The sequence below is a fragment of the Crassostrea angulata genome, chromosome 8 (assembly GCF_025612915.1).
Source record: "Crassostrea angulata isolate pt1a10 chromosome 8, ASM2561291v2, whole genome shotgun sequence".
NCBI classification, from domain to species: domain Eukaryota; kingdom Metazoa; phylum Mollusca; class Bivalvia; order Ostreida; family Ostreidae; genus Magallana; species Magallana angulata.
In genome coordinates, this window is record NC_069118.1 from 9711766 (window position 1) to 9731308 (window position 19543).

General features: G+C 32.3%; 1 pseudogene; it reads right to left on the reverse strand.

The window, feature by feature from the left end:
• Positions 1 to 19543, reverse strand: part of LOC128159540 (fibropellin-1-like) — a 39216-nt pseudogene that overhangs the window by 9352 nt on the left and 10321 nt on the right.

Below are 19543 nucleotides of genomic sequence, written 5' to 3' on the forward strand. Positions count from 1 at the left end.
CTGCCCAGAGAATAGAACAAGCAGTATCAACATTTACTCATAACGACAATCGATTATGCAAGCTGTTAGATCCTGGATATTGTTAAAACAATTACAAATTAGCTTAGGTGTACAACTTCACAATCATTTTGCATAGAAAATCCTGATAGATGTACTCAATAGTATGTGGGTTTTGTTCATCCTACTTTGAGGTATCAACATTTAAGTCATGTGCTGCATTTTGGAAAACAACACGCATGTATACACCAGAAACCCGTGATGATTGACTGAATCAGTTTTCTGCGGATAATGTCGATCATAATTCGTTTACCTTAGACGAGATAGGTACATTTCATGGAATGAAAATAATTGAATCAATCACGCGGGGGGGGGGGGGGGGTTGAGTTATATAAGATTATTCCACGGATTAAAGAAACAAATTAGGAGATTATACATGTAGGTGCTGAATCAATCGAATTTTAAAACTACAAGATGCCAAATGAAAACTCTCTCTTTTGGTAAAAAAAAGGGAGATACATAAATACAATGATATGACAGTAAACTAGACACCTGTTTAAAATTTAATGGACACTGCATACAACATGACTTGGCTGGTAAGGCTTTATGCAGAGCTATCAAGGTGGACAGTACCCATGACAGTCATTCATGTCCTTTAATATGCTTATACATGTACTTGTACAATGTACAACTGTAATGGCAGGCTCTAATTATAACAATGATTCACAGTGAACCACAGGATAGGCCATTCAAGACAATACACAACGTAGTTATAAGAATTCGAGGAATGCACATACAGATGAGTTTTGCAACAATTTGTTCTTAAGGAGGTTCTTGAAAACATTTACATCTTATACAATAAAAGACATGCTGATGGGAAAATTAGTATTAGCTGTGCCTGGACATATAATTTTAGACTGTTAAATATTGTACTAATTTTTATAGCCAGCTATACCTGACATGTCTTTTCTTAAGATTCTCGTAAATTGACATGGAAATGATGGCATCACCATTTTTCGATTTCTCAAAGACCTACATTTATCATAGCAGGATATGTAAGCGTAAATATGCAATTACAGGGGAGGGGGGGTAGAAGCAGTTACCTATACATTTGACAAATTATGTCGTTTTGGAAGAAAATTTTAAATGACATAAAACAATACAAACACTCATGTAAATTCACAATGAAGTTTGGATTGCATAACAACTGAAATTGATCCTGGGTTTTTATTCAGAATTAACTTTGTTATTTACATAAAAAACAAACACAAACATTAAAATCTCTGACGGCAAGCTGTGTTCGCTGGACGCCAGTAATTTATTAGATATAGTCATATACGTATAGACAAACTTACAGAAAACCATCACGATGAACTAGCATATGTAAATAAATGAAAATACTAGTGTACCGATATATATCAAAAATAAATTTAAAAACAAGAACAAAATCCCTCTTTACACAATGCATCATTGCCGGCGCGGCGACTAGAAGTGAATACCTGAATAATACCTGTCCAAAACCTGTTCAACTCGCTTGTTCTATTTGCTGCTAATGGACCCTTCCATAATATAATGCACCGCTCCGTAAATACATCAGTTTCCCGCTATAACTACCAAAACGCGGGAAAATACCATTTTCTGTACATACTTCGTAGGTAAATATGTAAGTCCTTGTGAACCGTGATTTTTTAAAAAGAGAATGATACCAGCTCTAATTTACCTTATGTAATTTTTTTTTATATTTTTGTAACTGAAAAAACTGTTTTGGCTGTTAACAAGGTAATTTTGGAGCTTAAAGATATGTCCCTACTAAAGCTTGATATAGATATCTCTTTTTTCATCTCAATAAGAAGAGGTTAACTTTAAATAACAACAACTAATTAATTACGAACTGAAAACTGATACTTGTTAATATTTTTAAAGCTAAAAGTATTTCCTAAATAATTAAGAAATAATCTTTAAAAAAATGTTCAAGAATTTGGAACCCAAACGGAACGAGTTACATATTTCAAAACTTGAACCGATCTCTATTAAAATAAAATGGATATAAATTTAAATTAATGGAAAATAGAAATAACAAAACATAATGCTTATCACACTGAGAAAACAATATGCAATTAACCTACAAATCATATTTGTGCTACACAAACTTTAGTCCTTGCATAAGTGAGATATAATCCAAATTTAGATGGCTTGGCCGGGATCAGTTTGATTACAATCGAGATTTGTGGAATTTCTTTTAAATGCATATTTTCTAATTTTCATAGTAACAATGATATCACAGGATGAAGCTGTGCCATTCAGTCAACTGAGGAGTGGCCGAAATGTTACAAAAAATGTTACTTAATGGAATAGCTCTGTCATTCAGTCTACTTTCCAGAACTTTCAGTTAGCATTCAATTGACTATATTGCAGTTGTTCATGTTGTAGTTTGTTTAATAATTAGATTTTTAAAGTGAAAATCAATTGATAGTTTTTATCCATAGGTTTATAAAATATCCATAATTTATACATTAAATTTGAAAAACTACACGGTTTATCTAATCGCCTATGCCATATATTCTAACGTAACTATAATATGTATTAATTGAGATTAAATGTTTAAAAGCTCTAAGATATTTTATTGCAGCAAAAACAATTCTTCCAGTTTATCTGATTTTTTAAAAATCATACATGCATAAAATGAAACAACTGAGATTTGCTTACTCGTTTTGTGATTTCTTTCTTTTATAATCATGTTTAATATAGTATACTTTATCAATCCAACAAATAATAATTTGCTGTGTTGGGCTACCTTAATATTGATCATGTTTCTAATGAAAACAAGTAATCTTTATTTTTTTAACATTTGTTTTGCAATGAGTTCATTTTAAAACCGTTTAATCAAATAGACCCCTTCTGTGCAGGTAAATATTACCAGAATAACACGTATCTCAAACAAGCGTTGATTTATCCTAGCAGGAAGCATTAATCTTATCCAATCGTTATATTTCAACTTAATCAAGAAACTTTCATGCAGAGGAAATGGTGCAAGAAAAACGTTCAAACATTGACAATTTCAATGAATAATTAGATATATAGGCTAACTTATTAGAGATATTGTTAGCATTGTATAATCTTATTTCAAAATTGCTTTAACTTTGAAGTACTCAGACATTTGAATGTCTCTTTATAGTTTCCTGTATATATTTTTGGGAAGTAGATCAAAAATTGATGATTTTGTTTTAATCGTCTAACAACTATTATTATGGTTATTTAATCAAACATCCTTTATAAATAGGTGCAACGTTTTTAGCAAGATTAATTCACTAATCGTATCCAGTATAGATTTTCTTACCATTTTCTCCGTATTTAAATTGTGTAATTCATTATCTTATATAAAGTATTTATTCATTGCAAATGTGTTTGTTTTATTCCTTGGTTAAGAAGAAAGGTTTACTTATACTATCAAACAAACAAAATCAATAGTTTCATTTAAGTTACAATAAATTCCACTTTAAGGAATGGACAATGTCGCGTTTCAATTTTAGTTTGAATTGAAAGGGAAAAATCCTAAATTGGTTGATGGTTACTAGAAATTGTTTGCACTTTGAAATGAATGTTTTGTATTTGTTATTTAAGAATGGCTGAATGATTTTGTCATCAATATATTAAATTCAAGAACTAGACAAATGAAAGTGTTTGGCTACTACATGTATTTTGATTCAGATCAAACTATTCTCTTTTACATGCAATCAACTTATTTTTAGACGGGGTCACGTGACCCCGTCTATTAGTTTACTGTCAGCCGAAGTCTCAAACCAGAAGGCACGCGTAGAACACATGAATTGAGTCTATGCGTAAGAAAATAGTGCAGAAAGTTTTCATGCATTTCAGCAAATATATATTATAAAAACAGGCATTATATTGTTTAAGTCCTCTGTGTATAAACCAAAATTATTTAGAAAATAAACAAATAGTTTTATTGATCAAAATATTCTTGCTCGGGTTCAAATTTTGAATGATTTACGTAACCGAATGCACGATTCAGTTGGTGTACGGGCTCACTAACCAATAGAAGAGGTTGAAGGTTGAATCGAAAGTAAAGTTCCCAAACGCAATGTGCCATTTTTGAAAAGTTGTGAATTTTATTTTGACAATCTTTCACCTGAATACTACCAAACTTCATGCGCAAACCACAGTTAAAGTCAGGATGGATTATACACAAATGTTTTACGTATTGAATAGGTGTTTCATTGGCTTCGAGTGTACTTGCGGTATGACTGCTGTTCGTCTTTAAAGGAATTTTGTACATAGAAGATAAAAACAAGTCTGAATTTGCCTTCTCGTTTGATGGCTCTTTAGTGAATTAAACTGAATTTAGATTTCAAATAATGACCATATCACCAGCTCATATAGTGCTCGTGCGTCCGCGTGTGTCACATGTCCCACGTTGACTATGGGTCCACTATGGTTAGTTTGTCGTTGTCCTGCACCCACGGATGATACCGTCATGTATATAACCGACCACACCCAATCAGCTAGTCACCTAAAATTCAATTCATTGTCGGGTCCTCAGTGAAAATTACAACACTACACCGTTCAAAAACACACATTATATTCAACCGTCGAGCTACCATATTTTAAATTCTTATACAAACAAACAAAAATGTCATAAAACACTTAGCAAAGGACAATATAGATATATAGACAATATAGATACTTAAGTATGCGCATTCTAAATTGAAATGATAATGAAAAATACTTCTCACTTACTGCTGTTCTCTCTCAACACGGTTTATCGTACTTTCACCACACAGGAATTCTATTCAAACACTCCACACAGGATTAGACATAGGCCACACAGGTCCTAAGACATATTGTCAAACTCCACGAAGGTTCATACAGAAGGACACACCTTCTCTCATCAACGACCTGGCCGGAACTAACTCATGCACGAAAACCGGTCTAACAAACAATGACTAGCTGACCGTGGCACTATATGGAGCGCCGTTACTCACAAAAATTGATAGACTAATAAAACTTTAATTGAACATATATACAAAATAGTGACATACCTCCCCTTTCAAGTTTCAAAATTGAGAAACCATATTTTGACCAAAAATACACAAACAGGCTACCTCACGTGACGACTCAAAAAATCAGCACCTACATTGTCAATACCTTTGAGAGCATGTATTGTGAAATTGTACGACTGCAAAAATATTGCCCAACGCATCAACCTTCCATTTGAAATCTTTGATCTATTGAGATACACCAAAGGTTGATGATCAGTCAAAAGTTCTACCGTACAGATATGCTTGGAATTTTTTCACTGCCCATACTATATCCAAACATTCTTTCTCAATGACTGAATAACCTCTTTCTCTTTCAGTCAACTTGCGACTTGCATACGCAATTGAGAACTTTCGCTCATGCTCTTGCAACAAAACTGCACCTATACCATACTCTGACGCATCAGTTCTCAAATAGAAATCTCTCTGGAAATCGGGCAATCTCAGAATAGGAGCATACAAAAGCAAAGATTTCAACAAACTAAAAGCTTTTTCATGATGATTTTGCCAATTTATTTTGTTTGGGACACCTTTTTTCGTTAAATCTGTCAAAGGACAGGCAACAGATGCAAAATTGGGCACAAATTTACGATAGTAACCGATGAGTCCTAGAAACGATCGTACCTGTTTCTTGGTCTCTGGGCGAGGAGCATTCTTAGTTGCTTCAAGTTTGTCATTGTTTGGACACAAAACACCATTTCCAATGGAATGACCTAAAACATCAAGGGAGTTAAAACCTACAAAACATTTTGATGGTTTTGCACTCAACTTTCCTGATCTAGGTCTTTCTAACAAATCCCTCAGTGCAATGATATGATCATCCCAAGATTCAGTGTGAACCAATATATCATCAATAAAGCTATCTGTGTTTTTCAAACCCTTTAACAAAACCCGCATCATACAATTGAAAGTAGCTACTGCATTCGATAAACCGAACGGCATCACTGTGAATCTAAACAAACCGTCAGGTGTAACAAATGAAGTGATATCTTTGTCTTCGTCTCGCATGGGGATTTGCCAGTAGCCTTTGCAAAGGTCTACTTTCGTGAAAAATGTACTTTTACCGATCTTAGCAAACATTTCTTCCGGTTCGGGCATTGGTTCGGCTTCAAATACCGTCACTTTATTAAGTTTTCTTAAATCAATGCATATCCTTTTCGAGCCATCTGACTTTTTCGCCACGACAATAGAATTCGCGTATGGAGATTCTGAAGATTCTATGATACCCATTTTAATCATTTTCTTTATTTCGTCTCGAACCGCGTCGCTCAGAGCAAACGGAATTTGATACGGCTTGTTTCGGATTGGATCTGTTGTTGTCAAGTGAATCTCATGCTGAGCAAGATTTGTACGATTAGGAATATCAGATAGAACATCCTAAAAGTCTAGAAGGAGTCTGCAGACTTCGTCTTTCTGCGGATCTGATAGATCGTTGACAATATTCACATCTTGATATGTTTCTGTGGCTATTGATGGAGGAGATTCCAGCGGGAAATCACTTTCAAAATTCTCGCTCTCCGTTGATTCTTCCTCAATGACAGCACACGAGCTGATGATTGTAGGAGGATCTCTTTCCAGGTATCTCTTCAAAAGGTTGGCGTGGAAAGTCTTTATTTTGCCCTGTACATCTACCCTGTAATCGGATATACCAACCTTTCCAACAACAGTAAACGGACCTTTCCACTGCATGAGTAGTTTATTGTTATCTGTAGAGAGAAGGATCAAAACTTTGTCCAGCAAATTGAATGATCGACGCTTTGTTTTCCGGTCATAGTATTTCTTGTAGCGTTGACTCGATTTCTGTAAATTTTCTTTTGCTAAGTCACATGTTTCTGCAATGCGCTCTTTCAAGTCTATAACATATTGGTAAGTACTCTTGACTTCCGGATCTTTCAGTTCACTAGTTCACATTTCACGCAAAATTGACATTGGTCCACGTACAGTTCGACCATATAACAACTCGAAGGAAGAAAAACCCATACTCTCCCTCGGAATTTCCCTATAAGCAAAAAGTGAAGGAGCAATGTACCGGTCCCAGTCTTTGGGTCTCTCAGCAGCCATGCGTCTTAACATTTGTTTGAGTGTTCCGTTAAATTTCTCAACAAGACCCTTGCAAGCTGGATGGTAAGGTGTTGTTGTAAGTTGAGCAAGTGATAGCAAACGACCTACCTCTTTCATAAGATTTGATGTGAACTGGGTTCCCATATCTGATAGTATTTCTTTAGGAATACCTAATCTGGTGAAAAATTCAAACAGAGCTTCAGCAACACGTTCTGTCTCGATACCTTTAAGTGCAGTTGCCTCTGAGTAACATGAGGTTATTCCACGGATTAAAGAAACAAATTAGGAGATAATACATGTAGGTGCTGAATCAATTGAAATTCAAAACTACAAGATGCCAAATGAAAACTCTCTCTTTTGGTAAAAAAAAGTAAGATACATAAATACAATTATATGACAGCAAACTAGACACCTGTTTTAAATTTCATGGCCACTGCATACAACATGACTTGGCTGGTCAGGCTTTATGCAGAGCTATCAATGAGGACAGTACCCATGACAGTCATTCATTTCCTTTAATATGCTAATACTTGTACAATGTACAACTGTAATGGCAGGCTCTAATTATAACAATGATTCACAGTGAACCACATGATAGGCCATTCAAGAAAATACACAACGTAGGTCTAAGAATTAGAGGAATGCACACACAGATGAGTTTTGCAACAATCTGTTCTTAATGAGGTTCTTGAAAACATCTACATCTTATACAATAAAAGACATGCTGATGGGAAAATTAGTATTAGCTGTGCCTGGACATATAATTTTAGACTGTTAAATATTCTACTAATTTTTATAGCCAGCTATACCTGACATGTCTTTTCTTACGATTCTCATAAATTGATATGGAAGTGATGGCATCACCATTTTTCGATTTCTCAAAGACCTACATGTATCATAGCAGGATATGTAAGCGTAAATGTGCAATTACAGAGGGGGGGGGGGGGGGGGGGTAGAAGCAGTTACCTATACATTTGGCAAATTATGTCGTTTTGGAAGAAAATTTTGAATGACATAAAACAATACAAAAACTCATGTAAATTCACAATGAAGTTTGGATTGCATAACAACTGAAATTGATCCTGGGTTTTTATTCAGAATTAACTTTGTTATTTACATAAAAAAACAAACACAAACATCAAAATCTCTGACGGCAAGCTGTGTTTGCTGGACGCCAGTAATTTATTAGATATAGTCATATACGTATAGACAAACTTACAGAAAACCCTCACGATGAACTAGCATATGTAAATAAATGAAAATACTAGTGTACCGATATATATCAAAAATAAATTTAAAAACAAGAACAAACTCCCTCTTTACAAAATGCATCATTGCCGGCGCGGCGACTAGAAGTGAATACCTGAATAATACCTGTCCAAAACCTGTTCAAATCGCTTGTTTTATTTGCTACTAATGGACCCTTCCATAATATAATGCACCGCTCCGAAAATACATCAGGTTCCCGCTATAACTACCAAAACGCGGGAAAATACCATTTTCTGTATATACTTCGTAAGTAAACATGTAAGTCCTTGTGAACCGTGATTTTTTAAAAAAGAGAATGATACCAGCTCTAATTTACCTTATGTAATTTTTTTTTATATTTTTGTAACTGAAAAAACTGTTTTGGCTGTTAACAAGGTAATTTTGGAGCTTAAAGATATGTCCCTACTAAAGCTTGATATAGATATCTCTTTTTTCATCTCAATAAGAAGAGGTTAACTTTAAATAACAACAACTAATTAATTACGAACTGAAAACTGATACTTGTTAATATTTTTGAAGCTAAAAGTATTTCCTAAATAATTGAGAAATAATCTTTAAAAAAATGTTCAAGAATATGGAACCCAAAAGGAACAAGTTACATATTTTTTAAAACTTGTACCAATCTCTATTAAAAAAAATGATATTAATTTAAATAAATGGAAAATTGAATTAACAAACCATATTGCTTATCCCACTGAGAAAGCAATACGCAATTAATCTACAAATCATTTTTGTGCTAAACAAATTAGAGTCCTTGCACAAGTTAGATATAATCCAAATTTAAATGACCTTGGCTGGGATCAGTTTGATTACAATCGAGATTAGTTCAATTTCTTTTAAATGCATATTTTCTAAATTTCAAAGTAAAAATGATGAATTATTATGTTAAAAGCCATTCTGATTGCATATACACGTACTATGAAGTCGACATTAAAAAGATGCTTGAGTTTTCGATAGACAACATCAATGTAAGTTTTGGAAATCAAGTCTTCCAACAATCTGTTAGAATTACCATGGGTACCAATTGCGCCCCATTGTTTGCAGATCTATTTCTGTGTTCTTATGCAGCAGAATGTATTCAAAAACTTGTACGTGAAAAAAATAAATCACTTGCTGTGGCCCTCAACAAAGCATTCAGGTATATCGACGACGTATTATCAATTAACAATTGTTATTTCCATACTTACGTCCAATCGATATTTCCCAGTAAACTTGAAATAAAAGATACCACAGAGTCTGCTTCATCTGTTTCATATTTGGATATTTTACAGGAAAGTTGATAAAACAGGACTATCAACATTCTTTTTCGTACATTCTATGGTCGATACAGCGACCTTCTCAGCAAATACAATCTACCACTAGGTCGCATTCTGACTGACGTTTTTCATACTTATTGTGAGACCATAATTAATCACCTAATTGTCTACGGACTTTTCTATTATTTTCCCCGATTATGACAAAGAGCACACGGCGGGTGTGACCGGTCAGCGTAGGATGCTCACTCCTCTTAGGCACCTGATCCTACCTCTATCTATTTGGTGGTCTGTGTTGCTCTGCTTTGAATTTGTATTTCGTTTTATGGATTTTTGAGATGGTTCACGGTTTGTTACTGTCATTTTTTTCATCACAGGATGAAGCTTTGCCATTCAGTCAACTTTTTTAGTCAACCAGAATTTTTAGTTAGCATTCAATTGTCTAATTGCAGACGTTCTTTTTGTAGTTTGTTTAATAATTAGATTTTTGAGTGAAAAATCAATAGATAGTTTTATCCAAAGGTTTACAAAATATCCGAAATTTATACTTTTAATTTGAAAAAACTACAAGGTTTATCTCATCGCCTATATCATGTATTCCTAGGTAATTCTAATATGTATTCATTCAGATTAATTTTTTAAAAGCTTTAAAATAATTTTTTTGCAGCAAAAGCAATTCTTCCAGTTTATCTGATTTTTTTTAAATCATACATGCACAAAATAAAATAACTGAGAATTCCTAACTCTTTATGTGATTTCTTTCTTTTATTATTTGTTGAGCTACCTTAATAAGGATTATGTTTCTAATGAAAGCAAGAAATCTTTAGTTTTTTGTACATCATTTGTTTTGCAATAAAGTCATTTTAAAACCGTTTAATCAAATCGACCCCTTCTGTGCAGGTAAATATTACCAGAAAAACACGTCTCTCAAACAAACGTTGATTTATCCTAGCAGGAAGCATTAATCTTATCCAATCGTAATATTTCAACTTAATCAATAAACTTTCATGCAAAGGAAATGGTGCAAGAAAAACGTTCAAAAATTGACAATTTCAGTGACTAATGAGATGTATTAGGCTAACTTATTAGAGATCTTTCTAGCATTGTATAATCGTATTTCAAAATTGCTTTAACTTTGAAGTCCTCAGACATTTGAATGTCTCTTTATAGTTTCCTGTATATATTTCTTGGAAGGAGATAAAAAAGTGATGATTTTGTTTTAATCGTCTAACAACTATTAGTATGGTTATCAAATCAAAATTAAAATGTTTTGGTTTTATTCTTTGGTTAAGAAGAAAGTTTTACTTATACTATCAAACAAAAAAAATCAATAGTTTGATTTTAGTTATAATAAATTCCATTTTAAGTTTCAGTTTTAGTTTGAACTGAAAGGAAAAACATCCTAAATTGGTTGATGCTTACTAGAAATTGTTTGCACTATGAAATGCATGTTTTGTATTTGATATTTCAGAATGGCTGAATGATTTTGTCATCAATATATTATATTCAAGAACTAGTCAAATGCAAATGTTTGGCTAATACATATATTTTGGTTCAGATCAAAATATTCCGAAAAAGTTTTGATTTTTTCTCTTTTTTGGGCAATCAACCTATTTTAAATTGACATATACGATTGTATTGAGGGTAATCTGTCTTTAATGTCAATATTTGTGCAAAGTTTAGGAGGATTAAAGCGCTTGTTGGTCTTGAAATATTTATATAAAGATTTTGCTATCTTGAAAGAAGTTTAGATTTTCCAATGCGTAAAAAGTTTCTGAATAGCAATTTTCCATTTACATCTTAAAGTGCAATCAAGATGGACAAAAGTTTTTTACAGCTGAAATATGTTCACGGTCATAAATTTCAATTTAGAGGAAATATGATGAAATTGCAATGTATCATTTCTTCCAAGGTATTCGTGTGCTAACAATTCGAGTCGTACTTTTGGTCAGTGCTAAACAGGTATTTTAAAAACTATAAATAGAAACATAGACTTTGAAACATTCCAATCATGCTTAATTAGCTTTGCCCCTTATCATTTAGAATGAAATTTGTTAGCTCGCCGAATATAATTTGGCCTTCTTCTTTATATTTAGACATATGTAGATTGTAAGACGTCCGTTTTCTTAGTCTCCTGGAGGTACGACCCAAACTTAGTAGCCAGTAAATCCAATAGTTGTTTCACAAGCAGTTTATTAAAAAGCGTGATCGTATAGTTTTGTCAAAGTTACAACATCAGTTAAAAGCAGCCCAAATTAAAGAATGATCTATATAAGCCGAGTCAAAACCAAAAGTAAAATACTGTCTAACATCATTTTACAAGGGATTATATAACATTTTACTTATGACTGACAGTTCCGACTGATCGGCCCATCTACGTGATAATGAGTGAACATTTAGTGTTCAAATTCCAGAGTTATATTTATTTCTAAATAGAGCAACAAAACTGTCAGAACTGTCAGAAAGAATATTGTGATGCAGGTTTTGAGTCTCCGAGTCCCGAGTCTCTGAGTCCCCCACCTGGGTAGGATGCAACACTTACGCATAATACATTCATTCATACATGGCTTTAAGGTTACAAAGGTTAAATAGATGGAACAAGCATTACATGACTAGCTTGCAGTATCAGGGCCTTTATTGCAGACACAGGATCAGGCTAAAACATGCAACACATGACTCAGTAGAGAGTACCAGAGCTGCCCAACAAAGAATTATAAACATATTATTTTTATCGTGAGTTACTTCTGTAAAAAGTACAGTTCATCCAATAATATTATATATACGCTATCACATGAAAAGAAGGCTACTGGTGCAATTACAGTGCACAAAAACCACGGAAAGATTTGTTTGCAAAATTGCATATTTGATCAATAACGCCGAATAATTTTTAGGTTTGTCGATACATGACGGAAATAAATCTATGGCGTCAAGTAAACCACGTTTATAAATACTTTAATTCAATCTTAATGATTCCAATTAAACACCAAGATGACAACTCCGATGTAAGTACATAACGGAATGGAAAAACTTTACATTTTCGTTGAATTTTATTAGCTTTTTAAATTTGTTCGGAAATGCATACGAGACACTAATACCATTTATTTTAAATATACATTCAACAACTAGAGTCAACTTTCTAAATAAATAGCATAATCATTATTGAGTCTTTCTCTCAGACGTTAACTCTGAGCACATATTAAAAACGTTGTATAAAAAAGTCTAAATGTGTGAGATGTTCAAAATACCTCCGCAGAAATACACAGCTCATTAACCTTCGTATCATATAGCTGACCCTCTGGTGGCCGGTGTAATAAGAAAAAAATATTCAAGTTAAGCAATATCACATACAATTATTATATTGTTCATTGCATTTAATTCACCTCAAAGTCTACTCACATTTGATATTTTCCTTCTTAAAATAATGCGCTGTTTGGAAATAGAGTTTATATTGTTCCTTACAATATGACCGTATACATATTTTATTTTTATAAAACTCATTCAATCTCTTGCGTTGTAAGATTTTCGGTTATTTTAAGAATTGTACCTTTAGATTAATACCAGCTTTGTCTTTGGTGGAGTTCCTGCATTCAAACACATATTCTTTTTACATGCATTATATGCCTCAATTTATTTGTCGACATTTTAAGAAAAACAAGTTCGGCTTAGTCAAATGATAAGTAAACCCTTTCGGGTGTTATCTTAAGGTTGCTCTCTACACCTTGAAATAGTATCTCAAATCAACAGTCAATTGCTTGGATATGATGGATAGAATTATGGATAAAGTCTATAATATAGAATATGCAGTTTTAGATAAAAACATTATCTTTAAAAAAAAAACATTGAGTAGACAAAAGCCAAAGGCGGATTTAAACTCATGATCTGCGGTTCACAAGCCGGATTCTTTAACGATTACCAATTTCTAACCTAACTGAATAATACAAACAATATAACAAAAAATTTAAATCGCAACCTTGTGATGTAGTGTATTTTTAAAATACAAAAAAAGTGATGTACCTTAAGGTTCACAAATCGTCTTCTAAACAAAATGTCAACATTTTTATAATCTTCTAATGTACATTTTCAGAAAACACTTTACCTTGTGATATAAAAATAAATTTATTTTATTGCCTCATGCAGTAACATAATCTCAAAAATTGACTATGCTCATGATTAAGAGAAGAGATCACACACTGTTCAGAAAAACAATATTTGGTTATCAGAGAATAAAATTAAAAATATATACCATATATATATATATAAAAACAAAGTTTTGTATCAAGAAAATACAATACAATAAGTAAAATGTAAGGAAGGGTTTCTTATTTTGTCACAAAAAAGTCACAAAAATTCTACCTAAGAAATTATCTTTCATTTCGCAAGAGTTACCTTTCCGGAAAAACAAATATGCAGTTGATATACTAAGTTTCTCCATTTATTTAAAAAAACCCGAAAACTATTTTGGCAAATTCTTTTTAGTTCTGTTTCTTAATGATAAAAAAAAGACCTGTTGATATGATTTTATTTGATAAAACGTATTTTATATTAAATAGATACATGTATGAATATTTGAGATTTAAACTAGTTTAACAGGTTTATACTGAGTCTTTCAAAGTTGATGCCCATTAAAGTGTTCAGGTGTGAAACTTAAGGAGGACTGATACCTAGTTTTATTTATGGCAAGAAAAATATTTTCATATTCTGGGATAACCATTATTTGTATTTCACTCATTAAATTTATATTCAAAAATCTTGTACAAATGATGAAAATGTTTTATATACAGAATGATTTGGAAATATATATTAGCATTTTAAGTTAAACATAGCAGTGGTGATTATATAAAGTTAAAATATTTGAAAATTGTCATTTGTAATATGAGTTAATTTGGTTTCTACAGTAGCTCATTGCTAATAATTTAATACTTAATTGAAAGAATTTGAACAATTAAAAAACACACAAAATTATCGATTACAATGCGATATAATTGATAAGCGTACTTCTTCATGGAAAAATATCACATGCAGGACAGTATGCACATCTATCACTAAAAATGTTAATGTCCAACCAAATCATCCAACTTATGAAAAAGGCAATTTTTAGTGTCAGTGAATGACTGATATATGTGAGAACTGACCGAAAGAAATTGCCAAAAGTTTCATAATATAAGGTAAAAGATTTCAAAACCACTTTTTATGGCAATCAATAGATAGGATTAGGATATGCATATGTACAAGCGAGTCTCTTTCTAAGTTATGCGATACCTTTATCATGAATATGTTTGATGTACTGAGAAAGGTTTCTTATAAAAAGAGGCTTACAGCTATTGACAACTAAAAAATATTTAGTTCAGATATTTTACAGAAGGAGAAGCCTATGATTCTGTGTTAAAAAGAGTGAAACAGGTGGGTTCACTTAAATGAACGTGTGTAACCTAAGCTTCAATAGAAATTTGCAAATATGGTGTATACTTTTCTGATAATTACATAAACCCTCTTATTCTTATACAAAATGCATTTTCAGATAATGTTAGCATACGTGAAACCCACTGAATAATGACAAAAACTTTTAAGGTTTTTGTTTGTGTTTAATGATGAATGTACCTTATTGATTTAGATATTGAAAAGAATTTATAATGGTGCTTTGGAGCTATAACATTTGTGATATAACATTGATTTACTGATCAAGTTTTAAATATATTGACAGCACAAAAAAAGAAAAGATTTGTGAAACAATATCTATATTCTTCATAAATAGGAAGTAAAAATGCAGTAAGGGTGGCAAAGTGATTACCAAGTGGTTTCCTCAGTTAACACAGTGTTAGCTATTCAATGAGCTAAATTATTTTTTATGAACAGAATTTAAACACTGCGTTAGTTAATTACTTGATAGGCTTTCAAGCATCGTTATCCTTAACTCAGTGTAAAATATATCTACCTTTTGAAAAGCAGGGCCCTGGTAAACAATTAAGCCCATAAGGACAGAAGTCTTGCTACATCCATTACTGTCAGTGATGCTGATAAGGGTTAAAATTGCATTCGGCTCAGTCCGCTTTGTTTAAACAAACCCATCTATGAGGGAGCTTTTTATCTTTCAATTACTTTATAAATTATTTTAATAAGAGGATTCTTATAAGTGTTTTAACCAAAACCTTTTAATTTTACTTATATTGTAACATGGGTGTAAAGATGATAAAATTATGACGTCCCTGACCCAATAATAGTTTAAGCATGATACCTAGCATTGTATATGGAATTTATGAAACATTATTGAAGATTTTCGACCATGGGAGGACATTATTCAAATATTTATTGCGGATCAAAATAACTTTTGGTTAGGTAATTTTGTTAATTTTGAATTTATTGGATGAGTATACATGTAACTTTAAAATTACAATCTGACAATAATTTTTTGTTGTTAATTTTGTAACAAAGTCTTTTAGTGTTAATTTCTTTGTTTCAACTTATTCATATCATACATATTTTAATAAAAAGAAAATAAAAAAACCTTTTATGTTTATATTACCTGCAACGTCATATTTTAACAATGAAAAAATGACAATAAAAAAATGTCAACCATCTCAAAAATTCATAAAAACGAAATACAAAGTCAAAGCAGAGCAAAAGCATAGGTAGGATCAGGTGCCTAGGAGGAGTGAGCATCCTATGCTGACCGGTCACACCCGCCGTGTGCTCTTTGTCGTAATCGGGAAAGAAACGGAAAGTCCGTATACAATTAGGTGATTAATTATGGTCTAACAATTAGTATGAAAAACGTTTTAACGACCATAGAGCTTACGAAAAGATGACTTCAAAGAAGACTGTTGATAGTCCTGTTTTATCAACTTGTTTGTCAGTAGGTTGCCTCGCCTTAGAAACTGTTCATACGAAGATCATGCCCTTGCGTATCGAGTAAACTGAGAGACAAAAACACAATATGCAGGTGATGAAGGTATAATGCTACATAAGTAAGGAAGGTTGACTACAGAAAAATTGAAGTCATTGTGTTTATCATAAAGTTTTGTTGTAAGGTTACCATCAGAGTCCATTTCCAGTAAAATATCCAAATATAAAACAGATGACACAGACTCTGTGGTATCTTTTATTTCAAGTTCACTGGGATATATCGAGTCGACATAAGTATGAAAATTACAATTGTTAATTGATAGTACGTCGTCGATATATCTGAATGTTGGGTTTGAAGGCCACAGCGAGTGATTTATTTTTTCACGTACAAATGTTTGAATAAATTCTGCTTCTTTTAAAAGAATACAAAAATAGGTCTGCTAACAATGGGACACAATTGGTACCCATGGGAATTCCAACATATTGTTGGAAGACTTGATTTCCAAAAACTACATAGATGTTGTCTATCAGAAACTCAAGCATCTTTTTAATATCAACTTCAGAGTATTTGTGTGTGCAATCAGAATGGTTCTCAATAAAATAAACTTTTAGATTTCCAATGACAAGGTTAGCATTTTTACGACTTCTATTTTTATTGAAAAAACAACTGTCGATGATATCAAAAAGCCTAGTTTTTATTTGTCATGGGGAATGGTTGTATAAAGCGTTGAAAAATCGTATGTTTTGGTGCTATTGATTTTGGCAAGATTTTGTGACCTCAAAGTTTCTAATAATTCTTTAGAGTTTTTTAGTATCCACATCTGATTCACACCACTTTTGGAGTATATTATTGCACAGTACTCTAGAAGTTTCTTCTTCACTATTGTAAGAATTTTAGTAAGGAGTAAAGAGAGAGGTTTGGTAGAACATTTACCGGAACCTTCTATATATCTCTGTTTGTAAGGACTTTTGTGAAGCTTTGGAATCCAGTACAAATAAGGTAAATCAAATTCATTTTTGTTAATTAACAATTTAATAACGTATCGTCTTCCAATTATATCGCATGTAGGCGTTTCTATCATGCGTTATTCCATTGTGCTTCAATTCCATCGGGTTAAACTTATCATATCTGGTTAATCGTAGCGTGCCTTTAAGTATGTAATTTTATTTCAAATTCAGTTTAAAAGTTGTTCAGTTCCTGTAAACTATACTATATCGAACAAATAAACAGAATGTAAAATTCTGTCCCGCAGTTTTTCAAACAAAAAAATTGTGTATGAATTCATATCGTGTATCTCCTTCATCCTGTTCTATTGTACGATGATCCTATCGTGTGTGAATCCTATCGTACTCTACTGTTTTTTAGGTTTTTTGTTGTTGTTGTTTTTTTTTGTTTAAAAGTATGAAAATGAAATTATTAGCTTTATGTTGGTGTTAAGTCACCTTAATCGCAATATGTCTTATTTACGTTGGTTGAAATTGTTGGCGTATCCATAGCAGATGGGAGTTGCATCAAACTTTACTACAATGAAATCCTATTTCATCACAAACATATACAAAAGGGAAGTGTACCGCTAAGTACTTTCAATTAACACTATTTCTCACTAGGTCGAATTTACAAGTTATTACGTCGTATATCACTTACAAAGTTGTAGGTACGAGATGATATGGTGTACGAGACTAATTCGTAAGAACGACCTAATAAGTTAAACTTTAAGATGGTGTACCGACGACAGAAGGTAAGTCTTATATATGACATATGTCTGTTATAACGATATTATAATCCGAAATAACGATATACTGAATAGAATAAAGTAAAGGATATGTCGAACGTACTAGATACTATGTTGTTCTGACGAAATAAAACCGAGCAATACAAGATACTTTGTTTTACAGAGGTGTTAGAATTCCCATGGGTTACAGCTTATCATATTGTATTTGTTTTGAAGTTACACTTAATGTTATAACATTAACAGATATTAAATCAAACAATAGAAATATTAACAAACGTCTGGAACAAGTGTTAAACTCCTGTTTTGGATTTCACATATACATTAATACATACATACATCCATCCATCCATCCATCCATCCATCCATCCATCCATACATTAATACATGTGCTCACACTGTGCTCAGTCTGACACAAGAACACACAAACAGATAATCTAAAAAAAAATCGACCACTCTTCTCTCACTTTAAAATAAACCCTACTACCCAGTTACTAACTTCCCAACTAAGCCTCCACTCTTATTACATTTTTAACGGTGAGATCATTTTATTTACTCATTGAACAAAAGCTAAATTCTTTCATACTCTGAAAAATCATACAATGTGTCAATGTGAAAGTATATAAAATTGTATCCTGTCATAGTACGACAGAATTCCATCAGTACATGGATGGATGGCACTTGCGTGTCAAAACAATTCGACAACACACATATCCTCCTCTAAAATCTTCCCTCTAGAGAGGGACAGCGAATTTCATTTAAAAGCAGCTAAAACATACAAAATCAATCAATTATTTTATGAATTTAAAACCTGGCTTGGATTTGTTTTCAAAAGTAATTCGTCTCTGGTTATTCATGCGCGATCATTTTATGTATTTAATAAAGCCAAATTTTAATTTAGGTTTAAAATTTAAACAATAAAATTATTTAAATGATGTTATATTAAAGCTAAATTACTCAAATCTGTTGTGATGACCTGTTTGTACATATTTCTTATAGACTTATATTTACCGCGTAATATTTTTTTGGCTTCAACTAGTGACAGCTAATACGGGGAAAATAAACACTAGCAATAATATAGAAGGCACAGAAATCAATGTTTTACACATGGATATAGGAGTTATCTCTCTCGTGAGACAGGGATTTTTTTTGATATTTTAATTGTGCTTCGTATTTGTGAAAATATAAAAAAATCAAATATTCCAGCTTTTGTTTATCAGAAAGAGACTTGTCATCAAAGAGGAGAAATATCCATACATTTTTATCTTATATTTTACAAATGCAATTCAATCAGTTTTCTGTAATGGGTTCAAAAGCGCCTGAATGGAATTTTCCTATT